Source organism: Dromiciops gliroides, chromosome 1, assembly GCF_019393635.1.
Source record: "Dromiciops gliroides isolate mDroGli1 chromosome 1, mDroGli1.pri, whole genome shotgun sequence".
NCBI classification, from domain to species: Eukaryota; Metazoa; Chordata; class Mammalia; order Microbiotheria; family Microbiotheriidae; genus Dromiciops; species Dromiciops gliroides.
Genome location: NC_057861.1, coordinates 612,270,011 through 612,284,334, shown reverse-complemented (window position 1 = coordinate 612,284,334; position 14,324 = coordinate 612,270,011). Strand labels below are relative to the sequence as shown.

General features: G+C 36.7%; 1 protein-coding gene across 1 annotated transcript in view; it reads right to left on the bottom strand.

Moving 5' to 3' along the window:
* Window positions 1–14,324, bottom strand: part of LOC122734846 (guanine nucleotide-binding protein subunit alpha-14) — a 279,113-nt gene that overhangs the window by 158,667 nt on the left and 106,122 nt on the right. The gene's annotated exons all lie outside the window — the stretch shown is intronic.

Sequence of the window (14,324 nt, the reverse complement as noted above, 5' to 3'; positions counted from 1 at the left end):
CAAGGTGGCGCAGTGGATAGAGCACCAGCCCTGGAGTCAGGAGGACCTGAGTTCAAATCTGTCCTCAGACACTTGACACTTACTAGCTGTGTGACCTTGGGCAAGTCAATTAACCCTCATTGCCCCACCAAAAAACAAACAAACAACAAAAAAGGAGTACTTGTTGAGAAGTAAGGTGTAAGAAGACTACAGAAGTAGGAAGGGTTTTTTTGTTTGTTTGTTTGTTTTTATGAAGGGCTTTGGATGCTAAACAGGGCATTTTGTATTTGATCCTGAAGGCTTTAGGGAGCCACTGGAATTTATACAATGTTGGGGTTGAAGGGGAGAACAGGTAGTATCAGTAATTAATCCATGAATCCTAGATGAACATAAGCAAAGGAGATCCCAGGAAAGTATTATGGCTGCTAAACTTTCCACTAATCCCAGAGGTTCACACTAAGTGATGTCATGAGGAAATCCATATCATCCCAATAGCCACTAATTTACCATATTCAAGCATGCTGCTCTCAGACTGACTTCGCATCCATCAACTTCCACCATTAAGGTAGCAATCTACCTATTTCCTGATGCCCATAAATCTCATGGAGATGTAATCATTTGTTCTTCTCTCCAGCTGCTGCTGCTGCTGCTGCGGCACACCCATTTCTGCCAGGGGAGGGAATCTTTCTGTGCAAAGGGCAACACCTGAGCCTCTCCTCCCCTCCCCTCCCATGTCTCCATCCTCCTCTTCCTCTCCCAGCAGTAAGGGACAATTCAAGGGCTCACAAGTGACACCTTCTACCACTACCCTTCTAAATCTCACTTTAGAATGGGAATCTCCAAAAATCCAAAGAACAATCATCTCTATGGATTGTGTTCACTATAATTCTGCCTTTGGGGAGAGCCTATGATTCTACTTCCCTCCCTTTTATTCATCTGACATTCAAACATTTATTAAGTATTTAGTACATGCAATACTCTGCTAGGAACGCAGGGAGATATCAAGATAAACAAGACAGTTAGGATACCGAAATGAGTAGCAACAGATCAATTTTTTCTTAGAATATATAAAAAAGAAAAATTTCCAACTCCCACAATTTTCTTTCTGAAAAGGACAACTATTTAGACCAAAGAGGATATGTTTCTTTAACTTGAAACAAAACCGTTTAAACACAAAACAGCTAGCTGCTTTATTACAGGGTGGAGAGAGCATGGGAGAGAGGATGCAAACAAAAAAGCATGGTTTGAACGGAAAGAAATCAATCTCATAATGAGACTTAACATTTTAGGCAGCTAGGTGGTTCAGTGGATAGAATCTGGGTTTGGAGTCAGAAAGACTCTGATTTCAAATCTGACCTCAGACGCTTACTAATTGTGTAACCCTGGGCAAGTTGCTTAACCTGTCTGCCTCAATTTCCTCATCTGTAAAATGAAGAGCATAATAATCTACCTCACTGGGTTGTTGTGAGGACCAAATGAGATGATAATTGTAAAGCACTTAGCACAGTGCCAGGCACATAGTAAATTCTATATAAATGTTAACTATTGTCATTGTTATTTATGCAGGTGAAAGGATGCTGGATTTAAATTTGGCAGAGCAAAAATAACCTCTTCCATTTCCTAAATGATATTAACAAAATCACCTCATTTGGGGCTTCTGTTTCTTCACCTTTAAATGAGCAGCTTGGATTAGTTGAGGCAGTCGGTCAACAGGCATTTATTAAGCACTTACTATGTGTAAAACACCAGAGAAACAAAGTTCAAAGACAGTCCCTGCTCCCAAGGAGCTCACAGTCCAATGGGAGAGACTATAAGCAAACAATCACATACAAACCAGCTATATATGGGATAAATGGGAAATAATCAAGACAGGGAAGGCACTAGAATTAAGGAGATCAGGAAAGGTTTCCTGTAGAAGGTAAGGTTTAGCTGGGACTTGAAGGAAGCTTCACACTGTAAATTTATGATAATAGGATCTTTATTACCTATTACGTCAGGAACCTGGTAACGAAAACACATTATTCCACCAAAAACTAGCCTGATCTCTCATCTGTCTAAGGTAATAATAAAACCCATGGAAGGAATTTAGATGTCAAAGGAGGGAAAGGGGCAAAAAGAAACCATCTGTTTCCTGCCTGGTATATTCTGTCAATTTCTATAGCCCTTGTTCCGGAACATCAGGGTCCACACTCCTCTTGACACTAGGGAGAGGAAAGGAAGAGATTATGACAGATTTATCATTAGCACTCTCTCTCCTTGAAATTACTTTGTGTTATTTTGCATATACTTTTTATTTTCTCCACCCCACCCCAAGAATGTAAGCTTTTTAAGGTCATAGGCTTTTCCTAGCACTTAGCACAGCACCTTACACAGAGTTAAGCATTTAATAAATGTATAATGGATTTAAGTAAACTTTGATTACACCCTAACTGTATTCATCTGTATTTCAGCCTGATGTAATAATACAAAGGGCAGGGGCAGCTAGGTGGCGCAGTGGATAAAGCACCAGGCCCTGGATTCAGGAGGACCTGAGTTCAAATCCTGCCTCAGACACTTGACACTAGCTGTGTGACCCTGGGCAAGTCACTTGACCCCAATTACCTTACCAAAAAAAAAATAATAATAATACAAAGGGCACCAGATTTAGAATCAGAAGAAACTGATTCAAATCCCACTTCTTCCTCCTACTGCCTGTTTGTTCTTGGGCAAGTCATTTAACCTATCTAGAACTCAATTTATGTGTAAAGGGAAAGGGGGGACCAGATAATCTCTTAAATCCCATATAGTTATAAACCTATGTGATCCTGTGGGTTAGAAACCAGGCAGGTGGTCAAGAATGGGGGAAGACGTATCTAATAAATACAACCCATTATTTCTTTTTGATCTAGAGCTGGAAGGAACGTCAAAGGCTTTCTAGTCCAACCATTCTCTTTCCCTTGTTTAACAGGTGAGGAAACTGAGGCCCAGGGAAGTTAAGTGACTTACCCAAACTAACAGAGATAGTGTCAGATGTAGAATTTGAACCCAGGTCATTTAAGTCAATGCTCTTCCCACTTTACTAGACTGTCTCTTCCTTTGGTAAAGTATATTTCTTGCATAGCCACCTCAGTAATTTTCTCCTAAGATTTCACCAAAATCTACAGAAAGAGAAATTCCAGGAAATGTTGATATTCAGACAGATAGAACCAAATCAGACTTCATTAATTTGAAATTTGTGATACTGCCTCAACAAGGCCAATTGCCAATAAACACAGTATTTGCTAAACAAAAAAAAAATAGCATAACCAAGATCATATTGGACTTATTGAACCTTTCAAAGAGAACTATTTTTAAAATAATTCTTTTTGGGGGGGTTGGGTTTTTTTTTGGTGGGGTAATGAGGGTTAAGTGACTTGCCCAGGGTCACACAGTTAGTAAGTGTAAAGTGTCTGAGGCTGGAATTTGAACTCAGGTCCCTCCTGAATCCAGGGCCAGTGCTTTATCCACTGTGCTACCTAGCTGCCCCCAAAAGAATTCTAAAAGTCAATCAGTGTCTATATGTTAATAGAGTCAAGATGGTGCATAGCAGGAAGAAGTAGAGCCTAGCTCCTCCATCACAATCCCTCCACAAGTTTCCAAAAAAAATGCACAAGAGCAAGTCCTGATTGGGAAATCCAAGGAAAATCCCCAGCCCAGGTTGGCACAAGGAATGTGACAGAGAAATCTGGATACAATGGTGATGGGTTGGATGGACAAAGAGCACACTGCATAGAGCATTATAGTGACCAGGAACTAAAAGAGAACCAGGGTAAGAAGAGTTCCCTGAAGAACTTCAAACTTGTACAGGCTTGCCAGAACGGGTGCTAACAGGCAGCAATGCCACTTACTTTGCATTTTCTGGTCATAAATCCAAGGCTAACTGAGAAGGGAAACTGTGCCTAAAGGTGGTGATCTGGAGTGAAATGTGGTCATAAAACCTAGGCTGTGTACTTAACTAGGAACAAGTTCACAAGGAAATTGTAGCTGCATGGATCTGACTCCAGAAAGACAGCAGGGACTATGATTTAACCTCCAGCCCCATCTGCAACAGAATAACCAAGGCAAGACTCCTAGATCAAAGAGGAACCTGAAGTTATCACTCTAAATCTTCATAGCTTCCCAGCTGGCTGATACTGGATGAAAACAGCAGCAGTCTTCTGGAATTTCCAACCAGGGACAAGCCCACTAGTGTACAGTTCAGAACTAAACCCAGGATAGGAACTTAAAGAGCCCACAACAGGATGGCAGTGAGCAGATTTTGCCCCAGATCACACCACTCTGGGAACAATGAAAACTTGCAGGTCCCAGCCTTGGCTGCACCTGATGTAATGAAATAACTCAAATGCTCAATATCACCCCAAGAATGCAGGAGAAGGACTCAAAACAAGAAAATTTCAGTTCAGATATTTCCCAACATAAATGTGCACAGCCAAGTTTAACTTACAGTAAAAAGTCAGTAACTAGGCTTACAAAAAGAGCAATTTCTGGTGACAGACAGTGGTGTGCTGAAGCCAACTATTAAATTATTGTTAAATTCCAATGCAAACACTTATATTTCAGAAATTGGCAAACACTACAAATTGGCTTGTTTTATTAATAGTCTAGACTTAAGAAAGAGGTGGAGAAATTTGTAATAATACAGCTTAAACTTAAAAGTGTGTCATGTGTCCCCCCCCCCCAGAGTCGGTTGTTAAATATTAAACAACACACTCCTGCAGACAAGGATGCTTAAGACACTAATCTAGAAGAACAGAATGACTTCAAAAACATCTATCCACATAAAGTCTAAAGCGCGCGCACACACACACACACACACACACACAATTTGGGCACAACTTCACTGAGAATTTCTAAAAGAGATAAAACAGAATGGTTTTTTTTAAGTAGAAAAAGTTTTATTTTGTTTTTTTTTAATAAATGAAATGAGAATATTAGAGGAAAAAATAGAGAAGAAATGAAAACTATGAAAGGAGCATATGTAAAGAGAATTAAGTTTGGTACAAGAGGTGTAAATCCTTATCCAAGAAAACAATCCCCTCAATATTACACTAAATTAAATAGAAGGTAATGACTCCATAATAGATGAAGAACTATTAAGACAAAGTCAAAAGACTTAAAAAATAGAAGAAAAAGTAAAGTATCTCACAGAAAAAACAACCTAGAAAACACACTGAAAAATAATTTATGAATCATTTGACTACCTGAAATTCATGACCAAAAAACAAAAAAAAATCTTGACATATTTCAAGAACTCATAAAAGAAAATTGTCCATATCTTTTAGAACTAGAGGAAAAAAGAGAAAAATATTTTTTTAAATCTACCTTGTGATTCTCACACACACACACACACACACACACACACACACACACTTCTAGAAACATCATGGCAAAAATTCAGAACCTTCAGGTCAAAGAAAAAGAAATAATAATAAATAAAAAAAGAAAAGAAAAAAAAGAAAAAGAAAAAAATAAGCAGCTAAAAAGAAAAAATTTAACTACCAAGAAGCCACAACAAGATAACACAAGATTTAGCAGCTAAAACTATAATAATCAGAAAGCTTGGAATATCATATTCCAGAAGGCAAAACATCTAGGTTTGTAGTCAAGAACTCATTCAGAAAAACTGAGTATAATTCTACAGAGGGAAAAAAAATCTTTAAATAAAATAAGAATTTCCAAGCACTCAAGATGAAAAGACCAGAGCTGGATAAAAATTTTTAAATACAAACACAGATGTCAAGAGGGTAAAAAGGTAAACGTAGGCTCATAAGGGATCAAACAAGGCTAATCTGTTTACGTTCTATTAGAATGAAATGATACATGCATCCTCTCAGAACTTCATACTTATCAGGGATCAGAGAGGGAACCTAATTAGAAAAAAGGGCTAGGAGTTGTTCTATTTTGATGATCTTAAAACAAGAATGGAAAGGGAGGGATAGAGGAATGCTCTGGGCTCAGGTCTTAAGGGAGAGGAAATAGGGGGAAATTTAACCTCACATGAAGGGATATATAGGTAGAAGTGTATAAAAATAAGGAGGAAGGGGAGGAGCAGGCAACATTTGAACCTCATGCTCATCAGAACTAGTCAAACACACACACACACACAGAGTTAGGCCCACAGATACATTTCGCCAAAGAGTGAAATGGGAGAGAAAGTGAATAAGAACAAGAGGGTTATAAGAGGAAGGAAGAATTAAAAAAGGTACAAATCTTAAGCAAAACCAACTCTTACAGAGAGGAAGGGAAAGAAAGAGAAGTTAAAGTATCAAAGAATAAGGTAGCAGGAAGTACAAAGTTAATGATTCTAACTGAATGTAAATGAAATTAACTCACCCATAAAAAAGAGGATACCAGAATGCCTTAGCAACTAGATTCCAACAATTTGTTGTTTACAAGAAAGAATCACACAGAGTTAAAATAAAAGGCTGGACCAGAATCTACTATGCTTCAACTGAGGGGAAAAAAAGGTACGGGTAGTAATCATAATCTCACACAAAGCAATAGTAAAAAGAGAATTAATTAAAAGAGAGAAATAGGGAAACTATAGTATTAAAATATACCACAGATAATGAATTAATAGCAATATTAAACATGAATTGCCAAATAGCATCACAGCTAAATTTTTAAAGGAAAGCTTAAATGTATTTCAGGGGAAAAAAATTGGGGGGGGGGCAGGGCAATGGGGGTTAAGTGACTTGCCCAGGGTCACACAGCTAGTAAGTGTCAAGTGTCTGAGGCCAGATTTGAACTCAGGTACTCCTGAATCCAGGGCTGGTGCTTTATCCACTGTGCTACCTAGCTGCCCCTTTCAGGGAAAATTTAACATAAAACTATAATACTGTGCTGGTTCAAAAATTAGGAAAACTATAAACAAAATTGACCATATTAATAACATATAAAACAAAAATCATATGATTATTTCAGTAGGTACAGATAAAGCTTTTGAGAAGACATTCATTCTAAAAATACTAGAAAGCATAAGAATAAACAGATCTTTTCTTAAAAGAAGTAGTATTCATCCACCAAGAGTCAGCCTTATCTATAATAGGACTAAACCAGAGACCTTTCTAATAACATCAGAGGTAAGGCAAGGATATCCATTATGATTATTACATTTAAAAGAACTACGAGCTGTATTAAAGTACTTGGAAGTATACCTAAGCAGAGCCCCCCCCACACACACACACACATATACACATGCACGCAGTCATATGAACACAATTACAAAACACTAATTACAAAAATCAAGGCAGTTCTAAATAGAGAAATATTAGTTACTCAGGGGTAGGCTAGATCAATATCACAAAAATGACAATACTACCTAAATTATTTTGCTTATTCTATGCCATACCAATCAAACTACTAAAGAATTATATGATAGAAAAAATTCATCTTGAAAAACAAAAGGTCAAGAATATCAAGGGAATTGGGGCGGCTAGGTGGCACAGTGGATAAAGCACCGGCCCTGGATTCAGGAGTTCCTGAGTTCAAATTCGGCCTCAGACACTTGACACTTACTAGCTGTGTGACCCTGGGCAAGTCACTTAACCCCCATTGCCCCATAAAAAAAAAAAAAAAGAATATCAAGGGAATTAATGAATAAGTAGGAAGTAAACTATAGTACAAAGCTGTAATCATCAAAACAACCGAGTACTAAATAATCAATGGAGGTTGATCAGTGGAACAGATTAGGCATAAGATATACAGAAGCAAATGAGCACAGTGGCCTAATATTTGATAAACTCAAAGATCCCAGTATTGGAACAAGAACTCACTCCTCAACAAAAACTGTTGGGAAAATTGGAATAACTATCTTATATGGTATAATGAGACAAGCCCTAAATGAGTAAATAATTTAGACATAAAGGGTTATATCATAAAAAAGAGGTGTACAGAATCAAATAAGAGACAGAAGACCACAGAAGGTAAAAGACCAAATTTTCATTACATAAAATCAAAAATTCTATATACAAACAAAACCAATACAGCAAAATTTAGAAGAGAAACAGGTAAAAGGTAGAAAATTTTTGCTGCAAGTTTCTCTGATAAAGACCTCATTTCTAAGATATGTAGTAATGGGTTCAAATTTATGAGAATAAGAATTGTTCTACAATTTGATACATTGTCAAAAGTATGAACAGGCAGTTTTCAGAGGAAGATATCCAAGCAATCAATAGGCATGTGAAAAAAATTAACCAAAGCATTAGTAATTAGATAAATAAAACTTGAAACAACTCCAAGGTTTTACTTCACGTCCATTAGACTGTCAAAGTAGACCAAAAAAGGAAAATGATAAACGCTAGAAGGTATATGAGAAAAAACAACAGGTACATAACTGTTGGTGGAGCTGTGAACTGGTCCTGCCATTCTGGAGAGCAAATTACAACTATGCCTTGAAAACTACTGAACTACTGGATCATACCCTATGATCCAATGATGATTCCACTAGATCTAAACCCCAAAGATATCACATAAAGAGAAAAAGGATCCATATGTACAAATATTTATAGTGGTTCTTTATGTGGTGACAATTGGAAACAAGGGGTATCCATCAACTGGAGAATGGCTAAACAAGTGATGGTGTATGAATGTAATGAAATACTATTGTACTTTAAGAAATAATGAAGAGAATGGTTTCAGAGAAACCTGGCACAACTTATATGAACTAATGCTGAGTGAAGTGAGCAGAAACAGAACAATTTAGATGATAAACAATATTGTAAAGATAAACAACTGAAAGACTTAGAGACTCTGATCAAGGCAGTGGCCAGCTACAATACCAAATGACTCATGAAGAAACATGCTAAACACCCTCCAAAAAAGAAGTGATGGAATCAGAGGGCAGATTGAGACTTTTTTTTTGGACATGGCCCATGAGGGAATTTGTTTTGCATGTTATCCATGTTTAAAACGGGACTTTTGTTTTTCTTACTTTTCCTATGGGGACAGAGGATTAGGAAAGTAAAGAGGAGAAAGAGAAAGAGAACCTGAAAATAGAATAAAATTGAATGAAAGAAATAAAATAAAACAAAACAGATAAAGAAAATACAGTTGCTGTTAATTATACATTAGTTTTCTCTATATTCATTAAAATCTTGTGCTAATATGAGATGTTGGTATTTCCATTAGTACTGGCACTTCTCTACCGGCTTCTACTTTGCAAACATGTCATTAACATTTTGTTCAGGTTGCTCTATGGATTCATATTGTCTTTCTTTTCAAATACTCTGCAATTCTAACTGGCCACCCCACCATGTAGTCCAAGTTGGTAAGCTATAATTGATGGTGATCATTGCGAACATTAGCATTCTGGTAACTCCACAGCAAAGCCTGTTTTGTGAGAAGTCAATTTGGCTGGTAGCAGGCCGGCATCAGAGTCATCATCATTGTTGTAGTACTAATTATGGCTTTAGCCCTTCTGAAAGAGATTTATTTTCTGAAGTCCAGCTTTAATTATCTTTTTCTACCCTTAATAAAACTAATTTTAAATGGATTAACTAGCCAGAATTTAATGACCATCTTTAAAGTCAAGTTTAACAACAGTCTGCTTGTGGAGACAGTGCTCGAGACACAGTTCTGCATTAAGCTTTGAAAGCTTGTTCCTGCCCCTTTAGGCTGGTGCCAAGTTGAAATAAGGAAACACAAGTCATTACTGAAACTTTTTTTTTTCCTAACAAAGAATATGGTTAAGGGTGTAGCACAATTTCTCTAACCTATCCTCAAGTCAACTCTGTCTACAGCATTTTATTTTCCTTTCAGAAGGCCTCAAATGGAAAGGTTGAAAAAATTCAGTTAGTCATTTAAAGGTTAGGAAAGTGGTTAATTTCCCACTTTCCAGAACATTAAAGAAAGTTCAAATTTCCAAATGGTTCTCATAATGGCACAATTACCTTATGTCAAAGTGAGAAGGGTTTTTACAGACAAGTCTTTCTAACTCACCACAGTCATCTTAGGACAGTGAAGTAGTCTTTAAGCTAGAGTGTTAGCCTTGGAGTCAGGAACACCTGAGTCCAACTGTACCTCACACACTTACTAGTACCTGGCCCTGGCAAAGTCCCGTTAGTCTCTCACCCTCAGTTCCTTCATTTGCAAAATGGAGATAAGAATCACATCTACCTATCAAGGTTTTTGTGAGAATCAAATATGATCATTGTAAAGTCTTGTATAAAACTTAAAGTACTATATAAATGTTAACTTGTTATTATCTTTATTATTATTATTAATCTTATAACACTGAAAAGAACTTCAGAAATCAGAGTATTCTTATCCTTTCACTTTACAGATGAGGAAAGCCTTACATTGGTTATGTCACACTAAGGCAAAATTTTATGTACTTCAATTAACTAATTAAATACATGCTACTAATATGTCATTTAGTTCAAGATATCATTTCCTGCAGACTGGCTACATTTTAGAAAGCCAATGCCAGGGTTAGAATTGAAGCCAACTATTTGTCCCAGGAAAATGTAGAGACATTTAGTATGCCAAGTAAAGTTTTGTTAGGAATAGAGCAGTTCAGTGTGGGTGTAGAAGAGCTGGGACAATTACTAACTTAAATGCCTTATTTTCTATTCCTTACTGAAACTGGAAAAGTTCAAGTTATTTAGAGAATGCTAAGGATTCCCTGTTTTTAATTTTAATGTCATTTGTGTTCAAATACAATTAACTAGTTACCTCAAAAATCAATAAAAATTGGGCTAGTCATCTCCTTGAAATAAACAACCCTTCCCAACTTCCCCATTAGCAATGGCACCCTCATTCTCAATGCCCCCCCCAAATTGTAACTTTACAATTTCAGCTTTCTTAACTCGCAATTTGAGATTTCTCCCTAAATTATCACATTCATCCCTTCTATTTTCACAGACATAAAATTCATTCCTCACATAGATTAGTTCAGAAACCTCACCACTGGATTCTCTGACTCAATGTTTTCCTGATTCAAATAAATTTCTAGATGGCTCCTAAAGTAACCTTTTAAAAAAAAAAAAGTAGCACAATACTGAAGAAAATGGAAAGAATTTGCTATTGTCTGTCATAGTCTCTATCATAGTCAATCTAAATTTTTCTTTCCAATAACCTCTGAACAACCAGCCTCCTCATATTTTTTCACTTCATTTCAAAAAGCATTCTATTGTAAGCCAGGAGACCTGAGTTCTAGCTGTATACAAATCACTATTTATGTGATTATATGTTTTTGTAGGGGGCAGAATTAAGTTACATTTCAGATGAATAACTGTTAATTCAGCTATGAGTTATGAACAAATGTCGGCAGCAAGACACACCACTAGACATATCTATGGCCCAAAGAGATTGGTGAAAGAGGAAAAGGGCATGTATGTAAATATAGTTCCATATTTATATTTATAACAGCTCGTTTTGTAGTAGCCCCAAACTTAAAACTAAAAAGCAACCCATCTAATGGGGAATAACTAAACAAATTATAGCCTATAATTATAATATTATGCCATGAGAAATGAATAAATAGGCAGTTTCAGAGGAAAAGAGAAAGACTTCTGTGATATGGTAAAGTGCGCAAAACAATTTATATGACAAAAACATTATAAAGAAAAATAACTGGCAGATTTGGGAAATGGCCAATGCAAAGATAAACCGTGAGCCCAGAGGACAAAAGATGAAACATGTCACTCACCTTCTTCCAGAGAGATAATGAATTTTAAATACAGAATGAAACATATAGTTTTTTGATATGGTCAATAAGGAAATTTAGCTTACTGGACTATGTATATACAGAGTGGGCCAAAAGTCATGAACTTTATTACAACTCCTTTATTTTTTTGTTTTTAATAACATCATATACAATATATATAGAAAATTAATTTGCATTTTGTGTGAAAAATAAAATCTTGTAAATGGCAAAAAATTAATAAAAAAACTTTAAAGATATTAAAACATCAGACCCCTTCGTGACTTTTGACCCATCCTGTATATTTCAGAGGTTTTTTTTGTTTGTTTTTGTTGTTTTTTTTTTTTAGTGAGGCAACTGGGGTTAAGTGACTTGCCCAGGGTCACACAGCTAGTAAGTGTTAAGTGTCTGAGGCCGGATTTGAACTCAGGTACTCCTGACTCCAGGGCCGGTGCTTTATCCACTGCGCCACCTAGCTGCCCCTCAGAGGTGTTTTTTTATTGTTCAGCTGGAGGGGGGATGAGAAGAAGAGAAAAATAAGTATTTATTTATTTATCTATTTATTTATTTATTTTCGTGGGGCAATGGGGGTTAAGTGACTTGCCCAGGGTCACACAGCTAGTAAGTGTCAAGTGTCTGAGGCTGGATTTGAACTCAGGTACTCCTGAATCCAGGGCTGGTGCTTTATCCACTGCGCCACCTAGCCGCCCCCAAAAAAAGTATTTTTAAAAATTAATTTTTAAAAGAATCTTTGTCAAGAAAATTGTCCATGATCAATTGTACCTTTATGAAAATTTCTCTTGTCTAATGAATTTATATTTTATATAAAGTTTTATGAAAATTACTCATATGTGCCACTTATTGGACCACTTTATACTAGTTTGTTGCTCTTCAGTTATTCTCAGATTGTCTGAAACAGTTTTGTCTCCCCTGTGTAGATTCCCAGCTTCTGCCAGACCTTTCCATTTTATCCACTACTGTAATTTGTACATTATAACTATACAAAGTGATCGATCAACCCAAAAGCATTTATTAAGTGCCTCCTATGTTCCAGTCCCATTCTATCAAATGTTTGAATGAATTTGAAGAAATAAACTCTGTCCTTCCATTTCCACTGTACCCTGAAAGTTCCTCCCTTGCAGTCAAAGGCTGAAGAAGTAACACTGAAGACAATATTTTCCTTAAAAATTTGTCAAAGCCAATGCAACCATCTTATGAATCTACATTAAGACACACATTTATCTAATAAGGGGAAAAAATTCTCTCTTCTTTTTGGCACATTTTAAGAGGCCTTGAACTTTTCAATTATATTTGCTTTTTTTTCATGGTGCTAGGGTAAGTAGCAATGAAAATGGATGTGTTTACATTTCACAATTCTTACATTTCAAAACAGGGTATCAAGTTCAGCAAACACAATTTCATGTACCAAGGCTTTCTGTCTCAGCAAGGGACCATAACAACTTGAAAAATGAGGGCTAAGGTATATGAATTGGTTTCCTTGCATCTGATATCAGATTCAGTCTTTAGCTGTGATATTTTCCAGTCATCCTGATTTTTTAAAAATCATATTACAGATATTCAGATTTAATTGGTGTATTTAATACTATAAGGTACACATTGAAAAGCTTTAAAGGTAAGATAATGGGGTTTTGGGCAGCTATTATCATAAGCATTAGATGTAGAATTTAATGTCAGTGTGATAATTTGCCACACCCCAAGTACACCTCATACAAATACAGTTCAAATATGAAGAAGAGAGCTGAGTTGCGAAAACACTTTGTGTCCAGATTCAGAGACAACTGGGGCATGAGAAAAATTCTTATTGCCTCAAGCCTAGAGTATTACAACAGCCTTCTGATTGGTCTCCCTACCTTGAATTTCTCCCCATATCAGTCCATCTTCCATTCAGCTATCAAAGCAGTCCTTCTAAAAGTTCTGGACTGACCATGTCACACCCTTATTCAACAAAAAATTACCCAGCCTTGTTCTTTTCTGTCTTCTTATATTTTACTCATTTCCATTTACTCCATGATCCAGTGACTGATCTTTCTGCCATTCCTCCTACAAAACATTCCATCACCTCACTCTATATATTTTAACTGACTGTTCTCCAAATCTGGAGTCCTTTTCCTCCTTTCTTTCTTTTTTTTTTTTTTTTTTAGTGAGGCAATTGGGGTTAAATGACTTGCCCAGGGTCACACAGCTAGTAAGTGTTAAGTGTCTGAGGCCGGATTTGAACTCAGGTACTCCTGACTCCAGGGCCGGTGCTCTATCCACTGAGCCATCTAGCCGCCCCCTTTTCCTCCTTTCTATTCACTGACTTCCCTGGCTTCCTTCGACATTCAGTTAAAATCCCATGTTATGCAAGAAGCCTTTCCTAGTGTCCCTTAATGCTAGTGCCTTCCCTCTGAGATGATCTACGATTTATCCCTTATATGACTTATCTGTACAGAATCGTTTGCATGTTGTCTACCCCATTAGAATGTGTGCTCCTTGGGAACAGAGACTGTCTTTTGCCCTTTTTTGTGTGTCAATGTTTAGCCCAGTGCCTGTCATACAGTATTGCACTTACTAAATGCTTGTTGACTGATTCCTGTTCTTTATGTTTTTCAATTGTTTTTCACTTGTGTCTGATTCTTTGGGACCCCATTTGGGGTTTTCTTGACAGAAATATTGGAGTGGT